Source organism: Lasioglossum baleicum, chromosome 10 (assembly GCF_051020765.1).
Source record: "Lasioglossum baleicum chromosome 10, iyLasBale1, whole genome shotgun sequence".
NCBI classification, from domain to species: Eukaryota; Metazoa; Arthropoda; class Insecta; order Hymenoptera; family Halictidae; genus Lasioglossum; species Lasioglossum baleicum.
This window is the reverse complement of record NC_134938.1, coordinates 1,879,439-1,898,111: the sequence shown is the minus strand read 5'-3', so window position 1 is coordinate 1,898,111 and position 18,673 is coordinate 1,879,439. Positions and strand designations below refer to the sequence as shown.

The 18,673-nt window shown below is 44.4% G+C and overlaps 2 protein-coding genes across 5 annotated transcripts in view; one reads left to right on the top strand and one right to left on the bottom strand.

The window, feature by feature from the left end:
* The window catches only part of Qin (tudor domain-containing protein qin), a 257,551-nt gene that overhangs the window by 82,598 nt on the left and 156,280 nt on the right, over positions 1-18,673 (bottom strand). The gene's annotated exons all lie outside the window — the stretch shown is intronic.
* The window catches only part of LOC143212520 (uncharacterized), a 101,300-nt gene that overhangs the window by 66,559 nt on the left and 16,068 nt on the right, over positions 1-18,673 (top strand). The window lies entirely within an intron of this gene.

Below are 18,673 nucleotides of genomic sequence, written 5' to 3'. Positions count from 1 at the left end.
GTTTGAAATCCTGCACTAGATCTGTATACAGAAGATAGTCAACTAGCCCCGGTCTCCCCTGCATTGAATTTAGAGAAATTGATTTTCGTATATTTTCCTTCGCGAAAGTGTTTCTTCGCTCGATAGGTTCGAATTTATTTGCAGAGGTACGAACCCCCGTTTGACACTAATTACCATTATTGTGCGCACATGAATGTTCGGAACCAGCCGAGGGGTCGGGATCGATAAAACCAGAGCGACCGTGTTGCTATTATTCCAGAATTTCGACGAAACGTTTCATTACTTTACAGAGCAAAACGCGCGAACCGAAGTCTAGCCGTTTCTAATGGGACCCGTCAGTCTCAGCCATTTTTCTCGGGCGCTTATAAAAATTTTACGGACCTCCATCGGAACGGAACATTTCCCCGGTGTTGGCACGATTCGGAAATTGTTGGAACGGACATTCTGTTCGAACAGAATCCGAATATATTAATAAAAACTGTTCCCATCGTGAGATTTAAGAACTTTTAGAACTTTTAGAGCTGCTTGTGTAGTGGCCTACGATTCTTTATAATTTGTATTGTATTATATAAAGTATCGTAATATGTATTGAAAAATGACGTACGACAAAATAATCTCCACCTTCAGATTTAAATTGAGCATTAAATAAAAACAAAAAAGAAAAATCTTGACGTTGTTCATATTAATCAGAATGAAGTTTTCCACATTTTCCTAATTGAATAAATTACGTATTTGGTACTCGAGCAACACTATTCGGTACACAACCAACTCGAAATTTCACCCAGATAACTGTTTCTCTAGCTAGAACAGAGTTCGGATAGTAGAGGTTCCAATTTACCGCGTATTACTCGGTGAAATACAGATCGAATGCTGTCGTGTTGGGTATCATTTTAACCGGAAAAGAGTGGCGCACAATCCCACAGGAGTTTCGTTAAAAAATCACGCACGAGAACGCGAGGAAACCCAAAAATATGAGTTGATGTGAGCGTTTCGAGGTCGTTCCGAGGCTCTGGGAGAAAGATTAGCGTTGGAAGAGGTGGCGGGCGTGGTCCTGGACATTCCCAGGTAACTCACGAGTAAGCTGAAGAAGAGAGGGTTGGCAAGAAACGGCTTTTGTCCAGTGGAATTGGCGATTCGTGCCTCGGCGGCTAGTGAAACCCGTCCGGAGCGGGTTCGCTCGTGAAAGACAGCGGTGGTGCTGCGCGTGTAAACGTTGAGCGGTGGCATTGTCAGGGTTGAACCGTGACATCTGGAAGACGAGCAGCGGGTGCTAATTTTGATGAAAATGAGAATACACATCGGGGGCCGGGCGCTCGCTGTTATACCGCGCGAGTACTTCATTTGTGGTTTCCATGGAAATGGAGCGCGCGCGAGTCTACAGGGAAGAGAGTAAAGAGAGCAGAGGATCTGCCGCTGCCAGCGCGGAGGGACGCGAAAAGGGAGAATAAGCCATTTGACGTAGAAATCAATAAGGCAGCGCGGTGTGTTTGAAAAAAAGCAGCATCGCGATCCCACGCGTCTGGCAAAAATGCCCGGCTGCTCGGAAAAATAAACGAAACCAGAATCCGCCATGGAATGGGGGACTGATTTACATTGACAGTGACGAGTCGTATCGCCCAACAGATCGCACAAAGCCTTTCTTTCCTTTCCTTCCTTCCTTCCTTCCTTCCTTTCTTTCTTTCTTTTACCCCGGACCTTTCCCTTACCCAGCTTTTTCCTTTTGCCAGATAACCGCCTGCTTTACTTCTCGCGTAATGTCTGATAATGCGGATATTTCACTTTGCCTCTGTTCAAGCTTGAAAACGGAATTGCTGGAATTGGAACACCCTTCCCCCCTGGCCAGGGAATCGCTCGATAGAATCGTCTTATCGTGATTTGTCGCGGAGCCGGGGCCAAACCTGCTCTCGAACGCTTTATTACGCTGCATATGCATTCCCAGGTTTCTTTAACACAACGGGAAATAATTTTTTGAACAATTTATATGTTGTTCTATTTTTAAGTATTTACTGTAGAAAGGATTCGTTCAAGTGATTACATGCACGACTAAATTTAGGTCGCGAAAATAATTACTTAAAATATTACGTTACTTTTTTTTAAACTGTACTAACTACAACAACATCATATTATTTCTTTAACAATTCGTATTTTCAACGATTGATTTTAGAAAGGATTCGATCAAGTGCTTTAATAATTAATCAAAATGGTATCTTCCTTTAAACTGCGCCAGTTACAACAACAACATATTACTTTCTTAACAATTCATATTTTTTAGTGCCTCAACTTGAGGAGATTAACCCCTTGCCGTATCATTTCCTTTCCAGTTACACAGATTAAAGCGTCGGTGTCCCCAAAAATGTCGTGGAAGAGAAAAGAAAATTAATATTTTTTCATATTTATTAGACTTTGTTCAACATGTTCATCACGAGTGTGACTCGTTGAAATACTGCAAGGGGTTAAATCAGTTTGTCTGGGTGAGAGCGATGACATTGAACGTGGCTGGAAAAATTCGGCAAAGTATCGCAGCTCCGTCACAAAGATCCCTGGGTTGATCGAGCTGCCTCCGAAAGAAAAATTGCTTTCGTTCCATTCGCGGGATAGTCGACCGCGCGGAATTCGTTCGGGGAGAAAATTTTTTCCGTGCGAAAAAATCGTCGTGACAGGTCGAATGGCTTGGCCAGCATGTGAAATTCGAGAGTGGACGCAGCGCCCGGGCCTTTCTCGTTCGGAAAAGTCAACGATTGAATCGTGACGGCGCGCAATAAACTCGAGCAAACGGTACCGCGATAAAGGACACGGGCGCCCAAAGAAACGGCAAGTGCCTAACTTTGAACTGGATCCAGGCGAAATGCCCCCGGTTTGTTAGAAGTTTCGCGAATTCTAAAGGGATACTTTAAGCGGTTCACGGTGCGTGTCACCGGTCTCGACGGTCGAATATTTTCGAAATCTCTTCGAAAGTTTTCGAGCTTTATTAATAATTCGGGGGAAAAATCGACGTCAGCGAAATTGTTGCAGAAACTACTGTGAATTTTACTTACTTCCGGTTCTCGAGGATACACATCCGGTTTGCGAGGATATACATCGATTGCGTTCTTACCTGGAACAGACAAAATTGTACGGTTCAATGAATTGTTCGTTTCTTGAAAAGTAAAACGCTACGATATGTTTTCCAAATCTTTTGCTTAAAACGTCGCAGACACATTTTCAAGTTCGAACGTCTGTAGAATTGTTAATAAATTTTTCTCGGTAATGAATCGACCACGAGTTTCAAGATTGTACCTTCCTCTTCACAACGAGATCTTAAAAATTAGTGTACGATTTTTCTTCACTCTTTTACGGAAGAAAAACGAGGAACTGGTTCGAACGAGTGGGCCTAACTAACACGCCGCTCGTAGTTGTCCGTATACCCCCCCCCCTTCATTCAATGCTCGATTACTCGGCCGAAAAAAATCGCATATCAAGTTTCAAGGTCTCGTTGCAAAGAGGAAGGTTCAATCTGCGAATCCATGTCGAATTCATCCACCAAAGAAATTTTTTATCTTTGTTACAGACGTTTGAATTCGCAGCATTTTCGTGTCTTCATATTCTCCCATGGCTAGTCCGGACCAACGAGTGGTTCCGTTCAAAATTCGATAAATCGACTAGAAAAAATCGTAGACGAACATTTCAGGTCTCGTTTTAAAGAGAAATGTTCAATCCTCTTTTGGTAGATTCATTCGCAGGAAAAATTTTTCACGGTTCCTTCCTGCGGGCGTTTGAATACGGGACTGCGAGATGAGCGACAACAACAAATGGCCATACCATTGGAAACTGATTTCCAAATTTTACTGAGTAGAGCACGAATCATGAAGTATACAATCGTTCTCCACCCTCTGGCAGTCTTTCTCGCTCTCTTTCTCCTGGCCGCGCATTCCGCAAGAAAACACAGAGAGGCAGCCGGTGTCTCTGGCCGTTATAAAACAAGAATTCACGGCTCCTTCGGTGCCGCGGCAGAGAGCGGTCTAAATAAAAACTCGCAGTATGTTCCTGCCTGTAGCCTGAGCAGCCAATTTTTTAGCATCCGTGTTGGTAGGTATCCTCTCTATACGTATATACTTCTCTTTCTCTCCCTCTCTCTCAATTGCCTCGCGAAATGATACTTCTTTGCCCTGCCTATTTACACACGCATTCTCCATTATTTCCGGTGAAATTAAGCCGCGAACCGTGCCGGGTCTAAACGACATTCGCTGGATGCGCGAACACGCTCGGATACGCGCGCATATTTTGTAAAACATCATAAAAAGGAGCGAAAGAGAATGATAGAGGGGCGGGGGAGGGAGAGGGAGACGCGACGACGACGACGACCACCGGTTCGTTCTTCTTACCCGCTCGATGCCACCCGTGGAAACGAGCAAAAAGACCGACGAAAGAAAAAGAGTCGCGCAGCTATTTCCTGCGTTTCGCGACGCGCAAATATCCCAAGGAAACGGCACTTTAATATCGCGCGGCTCCGCGGGAAAATTTCGCCGTACGCAAAGAGGAACGAGCGAGCCCTGGTTACCCAGCGCACAGACAGACACACGCGGCGACGTCTACTCACGACAGAGACGCCCCTGGCCGAAATCCAATTTTCGAACAGCTGCTTTTTTGACGCCGCCGCGCTGCGCGGCTATCTATGGAAATTGGTGTTCGAAATTTGGTGGATATTGTTGGAATTTTTCTGGATATATTCGCACATCGCTCCCGGAGCCACCCGGTCATAGTTCATACGTAATCGGAAGCTGTTTAATGCTTTATCGGAAGTATTAGATCATCCCATAAGTTTGTGCCGTTTTCGAGCGGTTGCATACAGTGAACCACGAAAGTGACAAGAAATAACGGAGTTAAACATTTCCTATTATAATTCTGTCAAATCGACGAATTTTGAAAAACCAAATGACAACAACCATAACATATAGACCTTTTTAGTATTCATATATTTAAGAACTTTCGAAGTGGCCACCAGTGGCCCGCCACCAGACCCAGAGAAATCTCTGCGCCGGGTGTGGGACCGAATGACGTCAGAAGAGCTGCGGCCCATTGCCGAAAATTTCAAGACACGTTTGAGCCTCTGTATCGGCGCAAAGAGTGGCCGTTTCGAAACTTCTCAAATATATGAATACTAAACGTCCATGTTATGGTTGTCATTACTTTTTACTCATTATTCATTACTTTTACACCCAGAATTTGATACTCTATCGATCTATGGTGTAAAAAATAGGACATTCCATTTAAAAAAAAAATGAAGGTGACCTTCATATCTCTAATCAAAAATTACATAAACACAAAAACGTTTTGGTATCGCACGAGCCCCATTTTACCATTCAACTTCGTCCTTCAGACATTTCACGTGTCTTTAAAAACAACAAAGATATTTGAGGTGATAACGTTCGATGGCTCACCCTGTATATATCGTATAAAAGTAAAAATAATATTCCACTTTTGGTTCTCGCCGGAAGAACCGGAAATTCCGGAATAAAATGCGGCGAGATTCCACAGGGTGGAGAACGATTGTATAATTGCGGGGCCCCTAATGAGAACGCTTGTGTCAACACACGTGTCCACGAAGTTCGCGGAAATAACCGGGGCGAGATTATGGTTGAAAGTCGTCGGAAATAATGGTCGAGTTGTTCGCGGATTGATCCCGTCGGTGAGGTTACTCGCCGAAATTTACTTTGAAAAGGCAACGGTCGAAGTAATTTCTACACCTAATATTATATCGCGAGAGTACAGACGCACACATACACACAACCCCCAGCGCAGGCACACGTACGCGTGGCTACTCTCCGAGAGTAAAAATGGCCGCGTTTAACCGTTTCAACACACTAATTAAACGAAATTACCGTTAAACTACCGAACAAAAGCGATTTTAAATACACAAGTGCTACCCGACGAAGACAGATCCAAAGAACACCCTCGAGCCAACAGCCGCCGCCGCCGCCGCCGCCGCCGCGTAAAGTACACGCTACGGATCGCTTTTTTTTCCTCTCCATTTTTCGTTTTACCATCCGTTTCCTTCCTTTTATATGGGAGCCCGACCGTCTGGGAGTCGACTTTCAAATAGAACGATTAATCTCGCGGAACGTAGGTAATATACCGTGGTTACGAAGAATGAAAATATTGTAATAGTCGGGGTCCAGTATAATGAGCGGGGAGAACGCGCTCGCGCTACGTTATTCACGATACACCGCACCCAAAACCTGTTTTAACGCGAAAAATTTCGGGAAATCGCGAGTCTATAAAAATTTTCTCCGCTCGCCGTCCGGGCTTCCACCCTCTCCAACGATCTTGAACCGATTGCTCCAATTAAAAAAGATCTCCAGGTTCAAACGTCTGTACAAACCTTAATAAATTTTTCTCATGACTGAATCCTCCACTGATTTTAAGATTGAACCTTCCTCTTTACAATGAGACCTTAAACGTTCATCTACGATTTTTTTCAGTCGAGTTATCGATCTTTGAACGAAGGGCATGCCGAGTACTACTAGCGGCGTGTCAGTTAGGTCCACCAGTTCGGCTAGTTCCTCGTTTTTCCACCACGAAACAGTGAAAATAAATCGCACATTAATTTTTAAGGTACCGTCGTGAAGAGGAAGCTTCAATCTTCAAATCCGTGGTGGACTCATCGTCGAGAAAGATTGTTTGATACTTTCGCAGACGTTCGAACTTCAAAGTGTGTCTTCAATTTTTCAGGAAAAAGATTTGAAAGATGTTCTACATGAAATTATTTGCATCTTGCTAGTACACAGGTTTACCTAAATGAATCCACCACAGATTTGAAGGTAGTAGCTTCCTCTTTGCAACGAGACCTTGAAACATGATCTACGATTTTTTTTTCACTATCTTATGGAACAAAAACGAGAACCAAGTCCGGACCAGGAAAGTGGACGGTACACCTCTCGTTCAAAATTCGATAAATCGACTGGGAAAAATCGTAGATGAACGTTTAAGGTCTCGTTACGAAGAAAAATGTTCAGTCTTCGAAACCCCAGTGGATTCGTTCGCGGGAAGAATTTTTCACGGTTCCTGCAGTCGTTTCAATACCCGACAGTTTTCCTTCCACTTATTCCTTGGATTTGTGCGCGCAGACAGCCAGATGGAGACCAGACACGCGGCTGCGAGATGAGCGATAACAACAAATGGCCATTCCTTTCGAAAGTGATTCCGAAATTTTACGTCGTAGCCAATTCCCGTGCGCGAACAACAGGCTTTCCCCCGCGAGCTCCCGCGAGCTGATGGAGGTGGCGGATGAAACGGCTCGTAATAAAGGATTCGCGGATTCCTCGGGCGTAGGTAGTTCGGGGCTTCGGGTATAAATAAAACGTGACGAAATTCTTGAGAAAAATAAGCGAAAACCGCCCGTCGCCCGTCCGTCCGTCCGTCCATCCGTCCGTTCCGGGGGAAAACGATGAGCGATAACGACGAACGGAGGGAGCTGTATCCCCGTAACGGGCAATCTCGTTTCGACCGGGGCTCCTTCTATTCCGCAGAAATTCTCTGCGGTAAGGAAATCATAATTAAAATCGAGCGGCAGAAATTCCACGGATAAAATTATTCCCGCTGTACACGTTTCGTTTGCGAAAGACACATTGCTCTTCAACTATTTTCACAAAGGGTCACCCCTCTCGGATGCGCTCTAGCACACCGGAAACGATACGGTCCACCGCAAAACTCAACCTCTACGTCTCCTTCGGACGTCTGCGTACCCTCGATGCCTAACCTTCGATTAAAGCTGCGTCCACTTAATTTTCTGCTCGTCGCTATGCGGAATTGTACGATTAAAACGAATCCGCCGGCTTAATACCTCGTGCAGTGGAACTAAAAGTACTCGCGCTTTCGTTGGGGAAAATATCTCTTTCTTTTCGAGAATGAATCAACTATGGATTTCAAGATTGAACCTTCCCCTTCACAACGAGACCACGAAAATCGATCTGCGATTTTTTTTAGTAGACTTATCGAATTTCGAATGGAAGGTGGAGGTGAGACAAACTATGGTATATTGTATCGTCTGTAAAAACGTTACAAAATTTTTCTCGTGAATGGGCCCATAATGGATTTGAAGATTGAGGCTTCCTCTTTCCAACGAGACCTTAAAAATTAGTGTACGATTTTGCTTCACTGTTTTACGGAAGAGAAACGAGGAACTAGTTCGAACCAGTGGGGCTAACTAATACGCCGCTCGTAGTTGTCCGTACACCCTTCGTTCAAAGATCGATAACTCGGCCGAAAAACATCGCAAATCAAGTTTCAAAGTTTCGTTGCAAAGAGGAAGGTTCGATCTTCAAATCCATGTCGAATTCATCCACCAAAGAAATTTTTTATCTTTGTTACACACGTTTGAATTCGCAGCATTTTCGTGTCTTCATTTTCTCCCGTAGCTAGACCGGACCAGTGTTCCGGACCAACGTTCCGTTCAAAATGCGATAAATCGATTAGAAAAAATCGTAGATGAACGTTTAAGGTCTCATTGCAAAGAGAAATGTTCAGTCTTCGAATTCGTGGTAGATTCATTCTCGAAAAAAATTTTTTCATGCTTCCACAGACGATTGAAGTCGTGCCACTTTTGATCGAAATCGTGTTACAAAGATCTCCTAAACACCGCACCCCCAACTAGTAGGGTAGCTCCGGTGTGTCTGGTTCGCGGGATCCTGAGCCCGGTTGGAGGATCGACGGGGAGTCATCCTGGATCGTTGCGTGAGCCGTGTGCGTGTGCATCGCAAGTGTTTTCTCATCAAAGGCGAACTAATTACGCAGGTATCCTGGGCTCCAGGATTGCCGGGCCTCCTGCCACCCCCTGCTACCCCGTGATGCGTCCAGCGTTCCCGGTTACGAATTTCTCCCGGTTCACGATGAAATTTCAGGCTGCGATAGAGAGAAGAGGGCCCCCTCACCACCGTTGGTGAGGGATGAGGAGGGTGTGGGAGAGGGACGGTTGGTGCGAACAAGGGGGTTGATAGAATCGGGCAGAGGATGTCGGGGGATGGGGGAGTCCGGTTAACGGAGAAGCTGCCGGGGTGGTGGAAGGATGTGCAACGGTTGGAAATACAGACGGAACGAACGGACGTTGCTTCGGGGCTAAACAGTACGGAGAGAGAGAGAGAGAGAGGGGGTGGAGGGAGAGGATTCCGCGGGGGTGGATCGCGAGGGGAGGAAGGTTGAGGAGAAGGGGGAACGGGTGCCGAGAGCTTCGTTAAATAATTAATCGATCCGTAGCCCCGGCCTTCGCTGTCGAGGATTCCTTTCCATTCTCTCGCAGTTCGCACAAACGTTGCGCTTTCTGAGGTTTCTCTCGTACACCCCTGTGCTCACCCCCTCCACCTCTCTTTCGGCGACGTCAACGGGAAGGTTCAAAGGTGAAATCGCGCTATACCGGACCCGGAAGCGGCAGGGGAACTGCGAAACGATTCCACCATTCTACCGACAACGTTTCCCTCGGTTCTTTGCCGAAACAGCAGCTATTCTATGAGTTTTCGCATGGCAATGGCGCGCGGATCAGTCATTTAAGTATGCAATCGACTCGATTGCTTTCTCGCATCTATTCGGACATTTTAGGCGACCTGTGTACCAGCTGGATGGAAATAATTTCACGTAGAACATCTTTCAAATCGTTTTCTTAAAAAGTTGGAGACACTTTCATATTCCAACGCCTGTAAAAGTATCAAACAATTTTTCTCGACGTTGAATCCGCCATGAATTTGAAGATTGAAGCTTCCTCTTTACAACGAGTTCTTAAAAATTGATGTGCGATTTTTTTTCACTGTTTTATAGACAAAAACGAGGAACTAGCCGAATTAGTGGACCGAACTGATACGCCGCTCGTAGTACTCCGCATGCCATTCGTTCAAAGATCGATAACTCGGCCGAAAAAAATCGCATATCAAGTTTCAACGTCTCGTTGCAAAGAGGAAGGTTCAATCTTCAAATCCATGTCGAATTCATCCACCAAAGAAATTTTTTATCTTTGTTACAGACGTTTGAATTCGCAGCATTTTCGTGTCTTCATTTTCTCCTGCAGCTAGCCCGGACCAACGTTCCGTTCAAAATTCGATAAATCGACTAGCAAAAATCGTAGATGAACGTTTAAGGTCTCATTGCAAAGAGGAAAATTCGATAGATCTACCAAAAAAGTCGGACATTTCAGGCGACCTGTGACAGAACGGGACGCAAACAATTTTACGTAGAACGGCTCCATTTCGCGTACAAATAAACAGTACACGCTAGTATATTTCATTATTCCCAACAATCACAGACGCGAAAAGAACGTCGGGGAAAACACCGTTTACCACCACCATTGTTTCACGTTTCTTGTTGTTCCAGTTACTACAAACACGCGGCCGGTATTTGCGTTTCCTTCGCTAAAAATTCAACTTGGTCTAACGAACATTTGTTGCTAAATAGAATCTTTCATTCGCTTCTGTCCACTGTGAAATTGTTCTATTTGAACGAACTGATCTTTCGGCATTTTTAATACGGAAACGGGTGGGATTAATTAATCCGGAACGGAGCATATATTTTTGTTATACTTTCATTATGTTGCTGAAATTTTTCCAGTTCCATTTACTTAAAAATACAGCCTCCACCGTGAACCGAAACCTGAACTGCGAGGCCTCAAATATTTATTTACGGTCTTAAATAATCCCAGATCTGCCGGAAAAATACCGAACTGCAAAAATATTTTTCCTCAAGTTCTATCTCTTCTTTATTTCACGTAAAAATCGTTTCTTTCAGAGCGACAAGAGAAAATATTTCACGATTTCTAGATCTGTCTCTCAGCTGGATTAAAGACGTCGGTTGTGAAAAAAAGATGCTAATCTGTTAAAATAAAGAGACCACTCAGCTCGTGGAGGGTGGGGGGGGGGGTGAGAAACGTCTCCAGAGAGTCCTTCGAATCTTTCTATTTCGTTCTCGTGTTCGTGTTGCTTTTCCTACAAAATTGGATCCACCCTTTACAAACTCTTCGCCAGATTATCGTCGTCCGTCGGTTCTCCTTCATTTCACCGGCGCGATTATTTCCCTGGATTTTCCACGTTCCCTCTGTTGTCCCGCGCTTTTCCGTTCCCCACCCCCCACACACCCACCCGCCCCCGCGCCAGACGAAACGAACTTGCTCGTACGCTCGAAGAATTTCCTCGCGAACGGCTCTCCTCGATCTTTCGAGTCTCGTTTCCGAGGAGACGTCTTTTAGCGGAGTCAGCTTCGAATTTTAGCCCGGCGAGAACCTGCTACGCTGCCTCGATCCAGCTCTGCATTCTCCTCGCAAAAAACCCCCCCGGAAAAACTCGCAAAATTCATCGGAAAGTTACCACGGTGCAGCAGTGTCTTCGCTATTTCTCGAATCGGAAAAATCAGGATCCGCCATTTTGTCGCGATTTATCACCAACACGTGCGCGACGTTATGCTGATTAAAATGATACCCAACACGACCCTATTCGCATCAGATTCCCTCGAGTAATCCACGAGTTTGTAGAACCTCGCATAACCGAACCGATAGTGAACAACTACTATACTAATTTTACGGGAGCAAATCTGCTGTGAATGACGTCGTGTGTGGACTCGTTTCAATCAGAAAAACGTCAGGAACACGCCTCCGATAATTTCAGACGTTAATGATTCAGCAATATTTTGGAATGAATTACAAGATCGCCGCAGAAAATTATTATTACACGGGTTAATTCAGTGTTGGCGTCCGGGTGGCGGTGGGTCGGCCTGATACTTTCGCCGTTGGGAGCGCAGCGAATCATTGATAATTATTTGGTATTCGCCTGGCTGCCGAATAATTACACCTGTTTGTTCGTGGCATTTAATACAGCAAGTATTATTTGATTTCGCGTCTCTACTTACTCGCGCGTGTTTTATGAAATTTGGTAGGCGAAGCGCAACGATATTGGCGCGGCCCGCGAGAGAGCGACCGCTGGAAGAGGACAACAACCAAAGAATAAATCGAACGCCAATGGAATGGTGGGAGCCGAAAAACCGTGCATCGTTCCCTGCCGCGTACGAATCAAAACAGCTTGTCGTACGTTGCATGCAGTGCCGCGCGCGATTGGCTTAACGCATTCACCGCGATCGACACCCTCCATATTCCCCCGCCAACATTATCCGCCATTTTTTATCTAACATTCTGCAACAAATTTAGACGATGTACAATCTCGTATGATGTGGAACATCGTGACAAATCGGGGAATTTGAGAATAATCGTGTTCTTCTCGATTTTAGGAAACAGGTCTGCATAGCATTTCCGAAAGATTTAACAAAACTTTTTTGTTTGTCATTATTATTTTACCGGACTGTTGCTGACGTATTCCTGGCGCTTTTCCGATTAAAACGATGCCCAACACGGCACGATTCGGAGCATGATTGCGACTGTGGTGTAGTGATGGGATCTGAATCACTTCGAATCTTTTCCGTTCAATGTTTACGACAAACAATTCGAGTCACTTGCAAGATAGCTCGAAGCTTAGAACTGTTGAAACTCTTGGACGTCTTGAAAGTCTTCATTGTCTTGAAAATCTTGAAAGCCTTAAAACTTTGGAAGCTTTGTAAGAATTGAAATTTATGAAATGACGCATCTATCGCGAAACAATGATTACGTTATGTCAGCATTGGGATGAATAACAGTATAAACGTACCAATATTATAAAAAGTAATAACACTTATTATGATTATCAAGACTTTCAAGAGTTTCAAGAATTTCTGATTTCGAATAAAAATCGAATTGATTCGAAACTCTGTGGTGATTGATTTGTTCGAAAACTTTGCAAGACAGACTATTGAATGCCCATCACTACTGTGGTGCACATTTTGGGGAGCCTCTGCTATCCGCGAATTGGTATAATCTACAAATTCTTCGTTATTCGAGTGTTTTATCCATCTGTATATACTGGTAGTCAAAATGATAAGGCACCTTAATGTTTTTAGCAATGAACATTCACTTGTACATATGTACACGTAAAAAGTGCAACAAACTAAGGTACTAACTTTAATATAATATACTAAAAATTAAATAACTCGTTCAAACCATTTATTATTTCTACAAAAATTGACTTTTAGTGTGGGCAAAAAGATCAAGCACTTCGAATATAAAATAAAAGTATTAGAATTCAACAGAATTACACAATTCTTGGCAGTTTTGGTAATGCGTGGACTGCCCTTGTACGTTGTACCACTTCAATCATTCTTCTTGGTAAACTTCTATATAGATTTCTTATATCATGGTTTCCGAAGCTTCTAAAATTGCTGATTTCAATTCGGATACTGTACTCTACTGCTTTCCACCTTCGTATAATATTCTGGACAGTCTTCCCCAAACGTTCTCGATAATGTTTAGGTCAGGATACCTTGCAGGCCAACTCAAAATCTTTATATTTTCCGCTTCAAAATAACTTTTTACTATGCGAGCAGCATGCGCAACTGCATTATCTTGCTGAAATATATATTTTCTGCCAGCAATTCTGTGAGCATATGTTCCAATTTGCTCTCTAATTAAATTTAAGTAGCCAGCACTATTCATACGGCCTTGAATAAATTTTATTTCCATTTTTCCTCTACAGCTGATTCTTCCCCTTATCATTACTATACCACCACCACATTGTCGACGACTTAAAACCCGTTGTTGCTTTCTTAAATCATGGAAATAGTACTTGTATCCATCTGGACCATCCAAATTTAGTTCCTTTTCATCGGTGAATATAATGGCTGCTCTTTACTTCACCGGACTCAAAATTTGTGCCTTTCTCCTATAAATTATGATGTATTTGGTATGACCAGTGGCGCGCACCCAGGATGCAATCTTAGGGGGGGGGGGCGGAGAGAGTTGAACTCAGCCCTCGGTTTTGCGTGATGACCTTTCTTTTAGCCAAAGTATCTGTCGAGAGCTATTCCGCGATTTTATTTTTGGAAGCTAAATATTTTTTCTTGGGGGGGTCTTGCCCCCCCCTGGGTGCGCCACTGAGTATGTCATCCAGTAGATTTGTATCCGGGGTGGCTGCAGATCGAAGTTTCGATGCCGTAGGATCAATGGTTCAGGAGTTATGCTTGCTTAAAGTTGAGCAATCTGCATTGTTTTTGACAGATAAGGGCGCCGCCATATTGGATTGTAGGGACGATCGCGTGCCGCTCACCGAGAAGAATAATTTTAGGTCCGGCGGTTCTGCTCGGTAAGCGGCTCGCGGTCGTCAGCACAAACCAATACGGGCGGCGCCCTTATCTGTCAAAAACAATGCAGATTGCTCAAATTTAAGCAAGCATAACTCCTGAACCATTGATCCTACGGCATCGAAACTTCGATCTGCAGCCACCCCGGATACAAATCTACTGGATTACATACCAAATACATCATAATTTATAGGAGAAAGGCACAAATTTTGAGTAAAGGGCACCCAATACATTTCGTTTCCACTGCGATTTCACGACATATACATATGAAATTTTGTGTGTGTACGACGGTGCCTTATCATTTCGTCCATCAGCGTATGTTTCTCATGGTTCGCGGTGAAGTATCGAGCCAATAAGGAACGACGATTTACGAATCCGCGGACTGTCGGTAATTTTCATCGGGTATCCTAATTATCATGATATTCGATGGAGGAAGTACACCGTGCGGTACACGGAACGCGTTCCACGTGGCCGCTCGAAAAATTGGGCAATTTACGAATCATCGTTCTCCGCCGGCAACCCAATTTCAGCCGGGTAATTAAACGATCGTTAATTAACAAAGGAAACGCGGAACGGCACTCGGCTTACGTTGGGAATACTTCGGAAAACGGGGAATGAAACGCGTGTTTTTGACTAATTTCGGGACGCCGCTGGTGGAACGATAACCTTCTCCCTCCTCTCTCTCCCGCTCTCTCGTTTTTTCCCCGAGGTGTATCGATCGCTTGTCATATGGCGTGCAAACAGTAACGAAACGTGGGATAATTGAATTTTGAATTCGGGATGGTCCCTTGAATTACCGTGGCAATCTCGCCATTTCTTCTTCCATAGAAATATTCCAGTGCAAACGTTGGTTAATGTTTAAATGTACCATCGTAGGTACCCTCTTCCGAAATAGGACGAAAGACGCTCCTCAACCGTCGCCTTATATCGGAGCAAAACTCTTTGCAATTTAACAATTTTTCATATTTCGATCTATTTTTCCTCAACACTCCTCAACAATTATTAATTATAGAAAAACAGATTTTTCCTAATTGGAAATAACACAAGGGTCGCTTGCAACCCTTTCCCCTAATAAATAAAATGATTTTTTTCTACCCTAAAAAATTTGATCACGATTGTGAGAATATCTTAATTAACAACCGAGAAAAAAAATGATACAGTTCAGGGTATTTACCCTCATATTATCCTTATATGAAGGGTTAGCTACTTAAAATTTTAGGGGATTACCTTCCAACCTAAAACCATAGTTTCTCACGCAATACCAATAAAAATTATGACCAGGGCCGCTGGACCATCTCGCGTTATTTTTATTTGCGAAGATTAGGGTTGACAGTTCGCAACGCGCGGTGTGGCTACTAAAATTATAAAAAATTATTAATCGTAGAAGAACAGCTTGCACAATTTGGAGTAGCACTGGCCAACGGAAGAGGCCAGTTCGCGGAAACGGAATTGCGATGATTGCGGCGCGGCGGCGGCGGCTACAGGTAGCATATGAACACAGAGTGAGCGAGACGTTTTCCGCATATCCAGTAAATTATCGTGGCGCGATCGTGATCGGCTTCCGAGAAATATTTCGAGAACCGGGATGGAGTTGCGCGGCATTCCTAATATTTTCGGTATATTAATGGCAGGCGAGCGCACACATTCATTTAGTTTGCCTCGGAATTTCCGAGCAATGGTGTATTGTTTGCGAGCATTGTCGTGTACGTGTTACTTCAGTAGGAAAGGTGGATACGATCCCGCGCGTTCATCCCATTTGATACCGGTGCGTCCGTGATGCGGAAGCTAATTAACGGCTCATCGACCAACCCGAACTTCATGCGTCTAAACGCAGTGGATTAATTCGTATATAGACAGCCCCTCGGACCTCCGCATACAGACTTACAAATTATGACGAATCGCCGACCACTGGTCGCAACGCGACGAACTTTCAAAATTCATTATAATTTTACTAACAGAGCTCCACGTCTGCGCTTTTAATCATTTATTTACGGAACATTCGCCAGAACATCCGTGACATTTTCCTGATTAAAACGAGCCCAAGCACGACACAATCCACATCCAAATAACCATTCTATCATGAAAACACTCGTGCCCTCCAGATCAGTTCGGATAAGCGATGTTCGTGGATTACTCAGGCACCTGCAATCCGATTAGTATCGTGTTTGGTACCATTCTAAGCAGAAAAATGCCACGGATAAGTTCCCGAAAGTTTCATAACGAAATAATTAAAGCCACAGGCGTAGGATCGGAAATAATTCGTTTGTACGGATCTGCGTATTGATTATATAAGGTCTTTTAATAATTTATTTACGGAACATTCGCCAAAACATCCGTGACATTTTCCTGATTAAAACGAGCCCAAGCACGACACAATCTGTAACCAAATAACCATTCTGTCATGAAAAGACTCGTGCCCTCCAGATCAGTTCGGATAAGCGAGGTTCGTGGATTACTCAGGCACCTGCGATCCCATTAGTATTGTGTTCGGTATCATTCTAAGCAGGAAAACGCCACGGATAAGTTCCCGAAAGTTTCATAACGAAATCATTAAAGCCACAGGCGTAGGATTGAAAATAATTCGTTTGTATGGATCTGCGTATTGATTATGTAAAGTCGTACAGGAAGAATAGATCGTATCGCATCACGATTGCGGATGCAATTAGCTGACAATTTTCTACGAGCTGTACGATAAATCAATTGTCATCGGTAGTAGCGTCTCGGATGCATCGATGCATCGACGATATGTACGCGGCCGATCGAGAAAGTAGAAAGTTCACGAGACAACCGTGCCAACAGAAAGTTTTCAAGTGTAAACAATCCTCTCGGATCTGCTATCTTAAATCCAACCGGAATGCCTGTGTATCAAACTGGAACAATAGCGGCAACACGAAAGGTCTATTGAACACGGTTCATCCCACTGATCTTCACCGATAGACCTAGATCGAGGCCGCTCCGCGTTAAAGCCACGCTCGAATGCCGCTGGTTCAGCACGATCAAACAACGCCATCCATTATCTTGTCGCACATTGAAATTATTTCGGCTGCTTCGTGCAACCATTTGAACCATCCCTCCCAATACAAAAGTCCTGTGAAATTCATGCATTACACCTTGCATTCACGAATAAATTTTTTAATATTTCCCCGCGATGTCACAGAAGTATAGTGGCACTACACGATCTAAGAAACGGAGCTCATTTTCTCTCCAAAATATTGTTCCACGATACAGCAGGTCAAAAACTGGGCACACCTTTACTCTCCAAAATGCTGCAAGTTGGAACATCTGTAGAAACGGTGAAAAATTTTTTCCGAGAGTGAGACCAACGCGGATTTGAAGATTGAAGCCTGCTCTTTACAGCGAGACCTTGAACGTTGATCTGCGATTTTTTTTTTTGCCAAATTATCGAGCTTTGACCGATGGGAATACGTACAACTATCTACTACACCAGGAGCGGCGTAATGGTTTTTACTAGTTTCTCGTTTTTGTGCCATAAAACGGGTAAAAAAAATCGTACGACATTGTTTACGGTCTCGCTGCAAAGAGAAGGGTTCAATCTTGAAATCCGCGTTGGACTGATTCCCGGAAAAAAATTTTTCGCCGTTTCTACAGATGTCCCAAGCTGCAGCATTTTCGAGAGAAAAGGTGTCGCCAGTTTTTGACTTGCTGTGTGTTGGAAAAATATTCTAGGGAAAAATGAACAACACAGTGTAAAAGTAGAGGCTTCAAGCTTTAAAATGAGTCTAGGTGCATCGTCGTGCTACATTTTTGAATGAAGTTATCGGCAGATTAGCAGCGTCTCGATTCTCGAATTCCATTCGTAGAAGGAAGGCGCTACTTGACCCAGTGTCGATCGGGCACGAAAGTTGGCCCTCTTTCATTGGACGACGCCGAGGCCTGGCGAGGAAAGTTTCTGGCGCGAAACAGCAGGAGGGAGGGACGGTAAAGGGGCGGCTGAAGTTCTGTGGCCGCGTCGCCCGCGATTACGCGAACCGCAGGATCGTAGCTGTTGCGTTATTCACGGCAGATTCGTACACACGAATAGTGCCCGGCGTACTTTATCGAAGCTAACAGGTTCGGAAGTCTGCAGCTAATTAATTTCAGCTTTGTATACCGTTGTCGTTAAACATTTCCTCTGTCGGACAGCCCCCGTGATTGCGTTGCCCGCCCGATGAAATATTCAACATTTCGAAATCGTTGGGGTTAACCCGCGAAACACGGACCCTGTAATCGCGGTTGCTGTTGGAATGCCCTGGGAGGACGAGTTCTAGGCCCGCTGGAGGACTCATCCTCGATCTCTCAACGTGGTCCCCTCTCTTTCCGCTCAGTCACGTGACCGGGGGATAGTTAGAGTGGGGACACACATCTCAATCTAGCATCACAAAGGGGCCCTAGGAACTTGGACATGTTACTCCACGAGGAGGATCGATGGGTGATGATCGGTTATGATCCCTGAGGATTTGCGGATCTGAAGGGATGGAAAACAGCAGGTTGGAGTGCAGCGGGT